This window comes from Sinocyclocheilus rhinocerous, unplaced genomic scaffold (assembly GCF_001515625.1).
Source record: "Sinocyclocheilus rhinocerous isolate Xijiao unplaced genomic scaffold, SAMN03320098_v1.1 scaffold86, whole genome shotgun sequence".
NCBI lineage: Eukaryota > Metazoa > Chordata > Actinopteri > Cypriniformes > Cyprinidae > Sinocyclocheilus > Sinocyclocheilus rhinocerous.
This window is the reverse complement of record NW_015650012.1, coordinates 694,658-705,844: the sequence shown is the minus strand read 5'-3', so window position 1 is coordinate 705,844 and position 11,187 is coordinate 694,658.

The following is an 11,187-nucleotide window of genomic DNA, read 5'->3' as shown; positions in this document are numbered from 1 at the left end:
TTTTATTATATATACAGTGGGTACGGAAAGTATTCAGACCCCCTTACATTTTTCACTCTTTGTTATATTGCAGCCATTTGCTAAAATCATTTAAGTAAATTTTTTTTTTCTCATTAATGTACACACAGCACCCCATATTGACAGAAAAACACAGAATTGTTGACATTTTTGCAGATTTATTAAAAAAGAAAAACTGAAATATCATATGGTCCTAAGTATTCAGACCCTTTGCTCAGTATTTAGTAGAAGCATCCTTTTGATCTAATACAGCCATGAGTCTTTTTGGGAAAGATGCAACAAGTTTTTCACACCTGGATTTGGGGATCCTCTGCCATTCCTCCTTGCAGATCCTCTCCAGTTCTGTCAGGTTGGATGGTAAACGTTGGTGGACAGCCATTTTTAGGTCTCTCCAGAGATGCTCAATTGGGTTTAAGTCAGGGCTCTGGCTGGGCCATTCAAGAACAGTCACAGAGTTGTTGTGAAGCCACTCCTTCGTTATTTTAGCTGTGTGCTTAGGGTCATTGTCTTGTTGGAAGGTAAACCTTTGGCCCAGTCTGAGGTCCTGAGCACTCTGGAGAAGGTTTTCGTCCAGGATATCCCTGTACTTGGCCGCATTCATCTTTCCCTCGATTGCAACCAGTCGTCCTGTCCCTGCAGCTGAAAAACACCCCCACAGCATGATGCTGCCACCACCATGCTTCACTGTTGGGACTGTATTGGACAGGTGATGAGCAGTGCCTGGTTTTCTCCACACATACTGCTTAGAATTAAGGCCAAAAAGTTCTATCTTGGTCTCATCAGACCAGAGGATCTTATTTCTCACCATCTTGGAGTCCTTCGGGTGTTTTTTAGCAAACTCCATGCGGGTTTTCATGTGTCTTGCACTGAGGAGAGGCTTCCGTTGGGCCACTCTGCCATAAAGCCCCGACTGGTGGAGGGCTGCAGTGATGGTTGACTTTCTACAACTTTCTCCCATCTCCCGACTGCATCTCTGGAGCTCAGCCACAGTGATCTTTGGGTTCTTCTTTACCTCTCTCACCAAGGCTCTTCTCCCCCGATAGCTCAGTTTGGCCGGGCGGCCAGCTCTAGGAAGGGTTCTGGTCGTCCCAAATGTCTTCCATTTAAGGATTATGGAGGCCACTGTGCTCTTAGGAACCTTAAGTGCAGCAGAATTTTTTTTGTAACCTTGGCCAGATCTGTGTCTTGCCACAATTCTGTCTCTGAGCTCTTTAGGCAGTTCCTTTGACCTCATGATTCATTTTTGCTCTGACATGCACTGTGAGCTGTGAGGTCTTATATAGACAGGTGTGTGGCTTTCCTGATCAAGTCCAATCAGTATAATCAAACATAGCTGGACTCAAATGAAGGTGTAGAACCATCTCATGGATGATCAGAAGAAATGGACAGCACCTGAGTTCAATATATGAGTGTCACAGCAAAGGGTCTGAATGCTTAGGACCATGTGATATTTCAGTTTTTCTTTTTTAATAAATCTGCAAAAATGTCAACAATTCTGTGTTTTTCTGTCAATATGGGGTGCTGTGTGTACATTAATGAGGAAAAAAAATTAACTTAAATGATTTTAGCAAATGGCTGCAATATAACAAAGAGTGAAAAATTTAAGGGGGTCTGAATACTTTCCGTACCCACTGTATATATATATATGTGTGTGTGTGTGTTATCAGACTACATGGATACTTTTTAATGACTGTCAATGGAAAAAGTTGGCATTTGCAGCCAGATGGTGTAATGACATCTAGCAGAAGCTAACAGACCCATGCTAACCATTCAAGTCTTGACACCTCTGGTTTGTCATTTGAAGGAGATATTTTAGAGATCTTTAGTACAGGCAGTTAAAACATAGTAGTAATAGTTGCATTCTGTACCCAATATACATTCTGATATGCTCTGGCATGGGGAATGTATGTATTTAGCCTAAGTACTAGTGTAGCCCACAGTACATGTATTTAGTTTAGCTTAGGATGTCCTGTACAGTACAGCAGAGATTCTCAACCGATGGGTCGCAACTCAAAATTGGTCACAGGTCTGATTTGATAGGGGTCACAGGGTCCGTGTTGTAAGAGATTCAAAATGCCAGTGGATTTACATTGTCATGCTCAGTGCATTGCACACACTAGATGGTGTCAGACACACTCCGACACTAAAACAGAAATAGATCACTAGCCATGATAAGATATACAGGAAATTACAAACCATACGTTCAAATGATGGATTGTGTCTCTTATACTATTAAACAGATTTATTTTCCACACACGCCCTCACTGTTCAGTCTCAAATGACTTTGCTTGTTAAATAAAGGTTAAGTAAATTTCCCTGTCATCAATGTCAGGTCCCACAATTTGCAGAGACTTTTATAAATGTCATTATCCTAGCAAATGGAAATCCTCTTTAGAGATGGATAAACAATGTCAATAATTAATAGGTTTTCACTGGGAAAATACTCACTTGTACATTAAGGAGATTCAATGCAAAGGTTGCAGATGTTTGTATTGTGTCTGGCAGTGACAGTATTGCTGTAGCACAAGCGGTTGTGGGATTTGTAGGGCAGAGGTGAGTTTAGCCGGAGGATAGTTGACTGATCCCATGAGTCTCATGCAGCTGAGGTGGCAAAATCCAAACCACACAGCATAAACAGCCCTGAACCGATTACAGCTTTTACATAGAGAGGTAGCCAGGGCTAGTTTTATGCTGTTTACTTCTTTAAATATTCTCAGGTTGTGTTTAGTTTTGAAAGTGCTTTAAAAGTCAGGCTACTGAAAGCAATTGAACATTTCCTCCCTTATTGGCCTTGAAATAAGATACATTTGAACACGTTGACCTTGTGATTACAAGAGCAACTATATGGGTATAATGTCACAATGGAAACATGCCTTCAAATAATCTATTACAGGGTTTTCAGCAAAATTCAACTATCAAAAATAAAAATTATGAAACACAACATTTGTGAAAGAGCAAAATGCAACATAAAAAAACAGCAGAAATTCTAATTAATATATTTACTAAAAAAAACAACAACAAATGGTATAAAATTACATAAGTGAATTTATGAATGTATGTCACAGGTTTATCCAACAATTACAGCTAAATATTTGATAATATTGGAATTTTAGTTCGAGGACAATTAAAATAATAATAAATAAATCATCTTCATTTAAGAGATGCAAATATACAAAATCACATACATTTGCGTAATTAGACCTTTTACTCCAAACCTTCAACCAGTGAATAATTACTGAGACATAATTCTTGTGTCAAATTTCCCAGTGTGACAACTAGCCCCAGATTCCATTGCTTAAATGGGACTCTGAAGCATCTGGTGAGCATTGTGATGACAGGCAAACAAGAACCAGAGCCATTTCAGGATCAAATATAGCAAATGAGCAGAGGAGAGAGAGGACAACAATTCTCTGTGCAAGTAAAGTTACTGGTTCAGCCTATTAAACAGATTCATCGTGAGTGTTGTCTCTTGTATTTTGAGATAACAGGCTTCCCTACATTACTGTTAGAAAGGATACATCAGGGATTAGACTCATCCATCCCACAGGTTTAAGAAATGTCAGAATCAGATTGATCCTGTGACCCTAACTGAGACAGAGGTGGGGGTGAAGCATGATAGACAGTGACTTCCTGTCTCTGTATGGTCCGCTGAGGCATCTTGCTGTCTTCCTGTCAGAGCATGTGTCATCTGCTTTGACCTTCATCTGAGGACATATGATTGGTATGATTCTTTAGGGTCTTCATGAAATGAACATACTTTGGTCAAAATTCCTCAAAGGTCATATAAAACAACACCCCTTTTACCTTGTTTAAATGATAATGAGCTCTGCTCCCCGCGCCCCTCTCTTCAGTTTTTTTTTTTTTTGCGTATTCGGTGGCGCATTACCATCAAAAACAAAACTAATACACTGCATCCTCAGTGACTTTGATGTTGGGAGAAACATGTTCACTTTTACATCCATCTACAAAACACCTGCATTGCTTATGAGACATTGTTGTCGCTGCTCGAGCATGGAGAAAATAGCGGACAGTGTACAACTGACTGAGGGTGGAAATATGCTAATACGGGACAGTCCGTCAGCAGTCATGGGCATGTATGAGAACCTGAGAAGTATGATATCATGCTACTTAGAAAATCAAAACGGCTTGATAATTTCATTATAGGGTGGTTGTGTCTACACACTGCTAAGACACATTTATATGCAAACACCATGTAAAAGTGAATTTTGCATCCGATGTCCCCTTTCTCTTGTTTTAAAAGTAAAATTGCACTAGACGGACGTCTTTCATCATTGCACTTGCATCTCGCACATGATATGGTGTTCTAAAAATGCAGCGCTCAAGTTAAAAGAAGTTCAACTTTTAAAACGCATCTCTAGACATTTTTTTCCCATTCCACTGCCCATGTCTCATGTTTTTTAACGCAAAAATGCATTTTGTGTAAATGGCTCCTCAACTCACACAGAACATTTTTGCAGTGAAAGGCAGAAAAAAAAGCAAGTTCTAGACACATTTTTAAAATGTTGAGCTTCTGTTTAGTGCCACTGCATTTCCATTGTTTTACTATGAAAACATGTTAGTCGACCCTCAGATATACATCACTCAGATATACATTACAATAGGGAAGAAAAGACGATCAAAACTTCTGTTTCATGTTGACTTTAAAATAAGTTCCTTTAAAAAACTTTTGGACCCACTTTATGTAAGTGTCCTTAAAGGCAGAGTAAGCGATTTCTGGTAGCCAAAGCGCTGGAAAGCTGATCCGATATTTTCACGGGTCCTACTTCTTGCCTTATCTTTCCGCAGACGTTTTCCTCTTTTGTTTTTTTATCCGCCATCTCTATCTTTCTGTCGCTCGGCTCGGCTAATGTCCGTCCCATGCACTGAACGCGCTCTCCTCCACATCACGAGTAGACACGCCCCTTATTGCTGATTGGCTACAAGTTTGTTTTGCGATTCGGCCCGAATCAGTTTTCTAAAGTGTTTTTGAAAAATCACTTACTCTGCCTTTAACTACTATGTATTTACATTTAAATTAATCATTTGATACAATGCACTTATTGTGTACTTATAAGTGCATTGTGTCATCGTAAAAACTTATATGTTTTTACGTTGTACTTATGTTTGAAAATACTGTCCTTTAATTACATGTGTAATTAATTTCTGTAGTTACATCTATAATTACATAAAGTTCCAACACAATTTTTAATAGTAATCCACAGGATAAACGAAACACAAAGTAGCAGCAAAACACACACACAAACGTGACCAGACCCTAAACAGATGAAAAGCAGGAACTTAAGTATACAATGAAAGAGGTGATTAATTAAACACAGCTGAACTGAATGAATAAATCATATTAGAAACAAAGGACAAGTGGGAAAATCAAACAAAGGGATACAAGAACTAAAGAATGCAAACTAAAAGTCCACGAAACTGAAACTAACTGAAAATACTGGTGACAATTATTAAGTACATATACAAAGACACCAATAATATAAAGTGGGACCATATATATATATATATATATATATACTGTATATATATATATATAATTTTATTTATTTTTTTACTCATATTTTACTGCCTTATGTCTCACATTCTGTGTGAATGGCCTCTTATCAATTCATTTGTTCTGTAATCGGACTACTTTGGTTTCCTGCGCTATTTAACAGTGCAACAAAACCATTACTAAATCTACAGTCTACGAACATACAGTCTAAAACACCACACGCCAAGTACACCAAGTATTTTAGTACAGTATACCATCTACATACCATTCCTCCATCTTTTTTTTTTTTACGTTACTTAGTTACCTTTTATGGAAAGTAATGTGTTTTGTTACTTTTGCGTTACTTTTTAAATCTGGGCTGGGATTGCTTGTTTGTTTTTAATATAAAAAGTTCTGTTTTTGGCAAATGTAAAAGCCCTTTCACACCAAAACTTTAATAAATAAGCCTTGAGCTAAAGGAAATGTAAATTCACATTGCTGTACTTTACTAATGTGAATTTACATTTCCTTTAGCTCGAGGCTTATTCATTAAAGTTTTGCATTTGTTCAATGCATTATGTTTTTTATTATCAGCCGCACTAAATTAACATGTTAATTTGACAGCCCTAAATACAACAGAATACTTGATTTCAGTCCCTCTGTGTGGATAGGAATGTGAGGTGTAGGTGTGTGAGCACAAAGACAAGGACGAGTGATTCAACCACAGTCAGAAATCTGATTACGGGACACAATATTCCACAGATACACAGAGCCTCATGGCCACAGGCTTGTCAGTCTCACCACATACTCTATTCAGCTACATCTCCTCTGATTCAGATTTCATCTAGATAACCCCCACACCACCACCCCTCCCCCCCTTTAATTCAAGATGTTGTCAACAGGGTTTCCTGAACCATTTTTCACCTTGAGACTGAAGTAGCAGTATGTGTCTTTTGGCTTATATAAAATGTGGACTTTGCACATTCAAGTTTGCATTTCATGACATTAGTCCATGGGGGGCCAGAAAGCCATTAAAATGTATGTGCCTCATTAATGTAAAAGGATTCTCTCTCTTAGGCGAGGCTGGTGAATGCATGACCTGAAGCTTCACAACACCGCAAGGCATTATAGGTGAAGACGAAGGGCTACCGGAATCCAGCTGAGGCGGGGCTGAAGGACTGGCTGAACCTAATAGTGGAAGTGGGAGAGGGAGGCTGGGCGGGGTTACTGACAATAATTCAAAGTTCATACAGGATAAAGACTCAGGCATTATACTGGGCTGAATCAATGATGATGAAGATAGTGCAGATAAATCAGGGTGGGATAGGGTGGGCGGCAGTATCTCAGTGTCCCCGTCTATTAGTCAGTCACCAGTTTCAAACTCCACCAATATTCCCTCTGGAACGGCTATTGCCGGCTCTCACCCCTGGTCAGATTCAAGCTGGGGCTTCGGCTCTGGGCCGTTAGTAGGCATTGTTGTTACAGGCTCAGTATATGTGGTGGGTGGAAGCTCTACGTCTGCGGGGGGCTTAGGTGTAGTCGTCTCCGTGGTGAGGGGTGATGGTGGGCTGTGCTCTGGGTCTGGTTGCCCAACATCAGTGAGGTGTGGCTGGACGAGGCTGCTGTCATCTTCCACTTCGCCCACTGTGAATGCGGATCCATTCATTCACAGTGCAAAGTTGATCTAAGCCTCCAGGGTCCAGCAGGGATTGCCATGGGGCATGACGAAGCAGAGATCTTCGTCCAGTCCACACCAAACGAAGGTACTAAACAGGAACTAAAGAATACAAACTAAGAGTTCATGGAAATTAAACTTATAAACAAGATAAGAAAAAGTTTGACAATTATATTATTCTGTACCCACATGAGGGCAATTTCGGACACAGTCATGGAAACACACAGCTAGACTAGTTCCAAGCAGGTCTTGACCGTATTACATGTTAGAGAGTCAGACTTGTAACCCGAAGGTTGCGGGTTCGAGTCTCAGGTCCGGCAGGAATTGTCGGTGGGGGGAGTGAATAACCAGTGCTCTCTTCTACCCTCAATACCACAACTGAGGGGAGACCCTTGAGCAAGGCACTGAACCCCCAACTGCAACATGGCTGCCCACTGCTCCGGGTGTGTGTTCATGGTGTGTGTGTGGGTTAAATGCAGAGCACAAATTCCGAGCCACACGATACTTCACTTCACTATACAGGTTACAACAGCAAAAGAACCAAAATCCACAGACACTGACCAAGCAAATAGATACAGTAAACAATAGGATAAAAATGACAAATTATTTCCATGTTTTTTTGCCACAAAATTTTGTTTTATTATGTACAGAAAGCACATACTCTTTCTCCTGTTCTCTCTCCCATACAAACACACACACAAACAGTATGGTCGCTGTGATTTTGCCAAGTAAGACATGTTCCTGGATCAACATCTTTTGTTGATCCTGGATCAACATTACTGTCCAAAAATATAGACTAAACCCAATCCCTACCCCTAAACCTAACCCTACCCATAATTTATTCCTAAAATCAGTGTGAAATGATAGCTCATTTACAAGGGTGTAGAAGCACCTAACAACCCTGATCGTAAGCCTAAAACAGATATTTCCTAAAAAATTATGCCTCAATTCTGATTGGTTGATTGGAATGTTGTACTTGGTGAAATCACAGTCACCCATACAGTATGCACACACTGAAACATACGTGTGTACGGAAACATGCTGTCAGTGCAGCTGTTTTATCAGTAAAATGGTTTAGCCACTTAAAAGCTTCATGACATTTCTCACTAGCGAGGTAATAATGGCGCTGTTCTTGAAGCAGTTCAACTTGCAGATTCACTATTAGTAAGAAACGCTGCTGCCGAACAAACTCAGGAAATGAGTCTGCTATCAGTGGCTCAAGCCTCTGATACTTTGTCTAAAATGACGTTTTGGAATTACCAATGGAGGCGTAGGATGAGATGCATAAGAAATTAGTCCTATACACAAGAGCATTTTAAGGACAAAAACCTAACAAATATCTTGTAATACAACATCTGAACAATGTCTTGAAATGTGGTAACCATAGAATAAGTGGAATAATTGACTCCAGTCTTTTTAATTATTAGAAAATAATGCACACCCAAGTTGGTAATGCGGCTATGACGTGAACGGACAGCCTGTTGTCAATTATTCCTTACTTATGAATGTGTTGAAGAGATTGTTTGCACTACGAGATGTATCACTGAAATGGAACACAAAATCATTTATTTATGTACAGAAATTAAACATCCTGTTCAACACAAGAGAATGACTTGAATCTTTTATACAGACAAATGTGTTGAAGAGATTGTTTGCACTACGAGATGTATCACTGAAATGGAACACAAAATCATTTATTTATGTACAGAAATTAAACATCCTGTTCAATCTGTTTCTCAGATTTTAATGAAATTATCTAATCGAACATGATGGTTCATGATGGAGCGCCACATAAAGTTGACAGTAATTGATGGCTTTATTCTTGCAATGGGAAGTTGGTGACTGGCCAATGGATGTAAATGCCTGATTTAATTGTGTTTGTTATTTGTTTATTTGATTTGAAGGTGATTGCAAAAAACTGATTTGATTTCTAGACAAATGTTTCCAGACCAGTTGTGTGCTTTATGAGACTGTCTTATTCAATCTCATCCCACCCAATGTAATCATGTTACCTAAACACAGCCTAGCAACCATAAGCACCCTGCAAATAGACCTCATCATGACCTGTGTTTCTCGTTTAATTTCTTGCTAGGAAAGTAAAAAACAGACATCAGTTTTTTTTCCTTTTTTTTTTCTGGTTAGCTAGTATTTATCTGTAAGTATAAAAAAGTCCCTCCCTGAGAGAAGCATTCAAGCATGAAAAGTGCAGAGGGAAATCAATTAAGGAGGTCTATAGGGGCCAGAGTGTTCACGGTCTGCAGAGCTCACTAAAAAGGCGCTCCACCAACTCACTCACTCTGTTATAGCAGCCTGATGCACTTCTGCACAAAGATACAAGGACGTTGTCAAATGTTCAAGACTAGTGAGGATAAAAGGCAAAATTTTAAGAATTTGTCATTGAAAAACTCCGGAAACTCCACAAAACATCATTTAATCACTCTTATGTAGTTTCCAAACCTACAGGTGCAGCTCAATAAATTAGAATGTCATGGAAAAGTTAATTTATTTCAGTAATTCAACTCAAATTGTGCAACTCGTTTATTAAATAAATTCAATGCACACAGACTGAAGTAGTTTAAGTCTTTGGTTCTTTTAATTGTGATGATTTTGGCTCACATTTAACAAAAACCCACCAATTCACTATCTCAACAAATTAGAATACTTCATAAGACCAATAAAAAAAACATTTTTAGTGAATTGTTGGCCTTCTGGAAAATATGTTCATTTACTGTACATGTACTCAATACATAGGGGCTCCTTTTGCTTTAATTACAGCCTCAATTCGGCGTGGCATGGAGGGGATCAGTTTGTGGCACTGCTGAGGTGATATGGAAGCCCAGGTTTCTTTGACAGTGGCCTTCAGCTCATCTGCATTTTTTGGTCTCTTGTTTCTCATTTTCCTCTTGACAATACCCCATAGATTCTCTATGGGGTTCAGGTCTGGTGAGTTTGCTGGCCAGTCAAGCACACCAACACCATGGTCATTTAACCAACTTTTGGTGCTTTTGGCAGTGTGGGCAGATGCCAAATCCTGCTGGAAAATGAAATCAACATCTTCAAAAAGCTGCTCAGCTCAGTTAAACCTAAATTGAATAACTCTGCGCGCTGAAAAGACCGAACACGCAAGAGACCTTCATCCGCCACTGGATACCTTCCTTGGGCCATGTGTGCGGACCTTACAAGTACATGTACAGTAAATGAATGTACTTTCCAGAAGGCCAACAATTCATTAAAAATGTTTTTTTTTATTGGTCTTATGGAGTATTCTAATTTGTTGAGATAGTGAGTTGGTGGGTTTTTGTTAAATGTGAGCCAAAATCATCACAATTAAAAGAACCAAAGACTTAAACTACTTCAGTCTGTGTGCATTGAATTTATTTAATACACGAGTTTCACAATTTGAGTTGAATTACTGAAATAAATGAACTTCTCCACGACATTCTAATTTATTGAGATGCACCTGTATATAACTTTATTTTGTCTGTGGAACACAAGAAAAGCTCTTTTAAAAAAAATCTCTCAGCATTTCTTTACATGAATACAATGAAATCAGCGGAACTAAAACTGTTTGGCTACCAACATTATCCAAAATATCTTTTGTGTTGCACAGAAGAAAGAAAGTCCTACAGTTTTAGAATGACATAATGGCAAATTTTGTTTTCGGCTGAACTATCACTTTAATATTAGAATTACTTGCATATTCTGTTTTACTCACAATGCCTATTAAGGAGATACCAAGCATGGTCATTATCAATGTCCATCACAAATGCAGATTTATATCTAAAAGTTTGTTGTTGTTGTTTTTTTCTTCTTCTTCTCACTAACATTCTGATGTTAAAATGAAATAAAATGGCAACAATAAAAACAACTAGCTAGGTTAGCCGATTACCTTAAAGGGGTCATATGATGCTGCTAAAAAGAACAGTATTTTGTGTATTTGGTGTAATGAAATGTGTTTATGCGGTTTAAGGTTTAAAAAACACATTATTTTCCACATACTGTA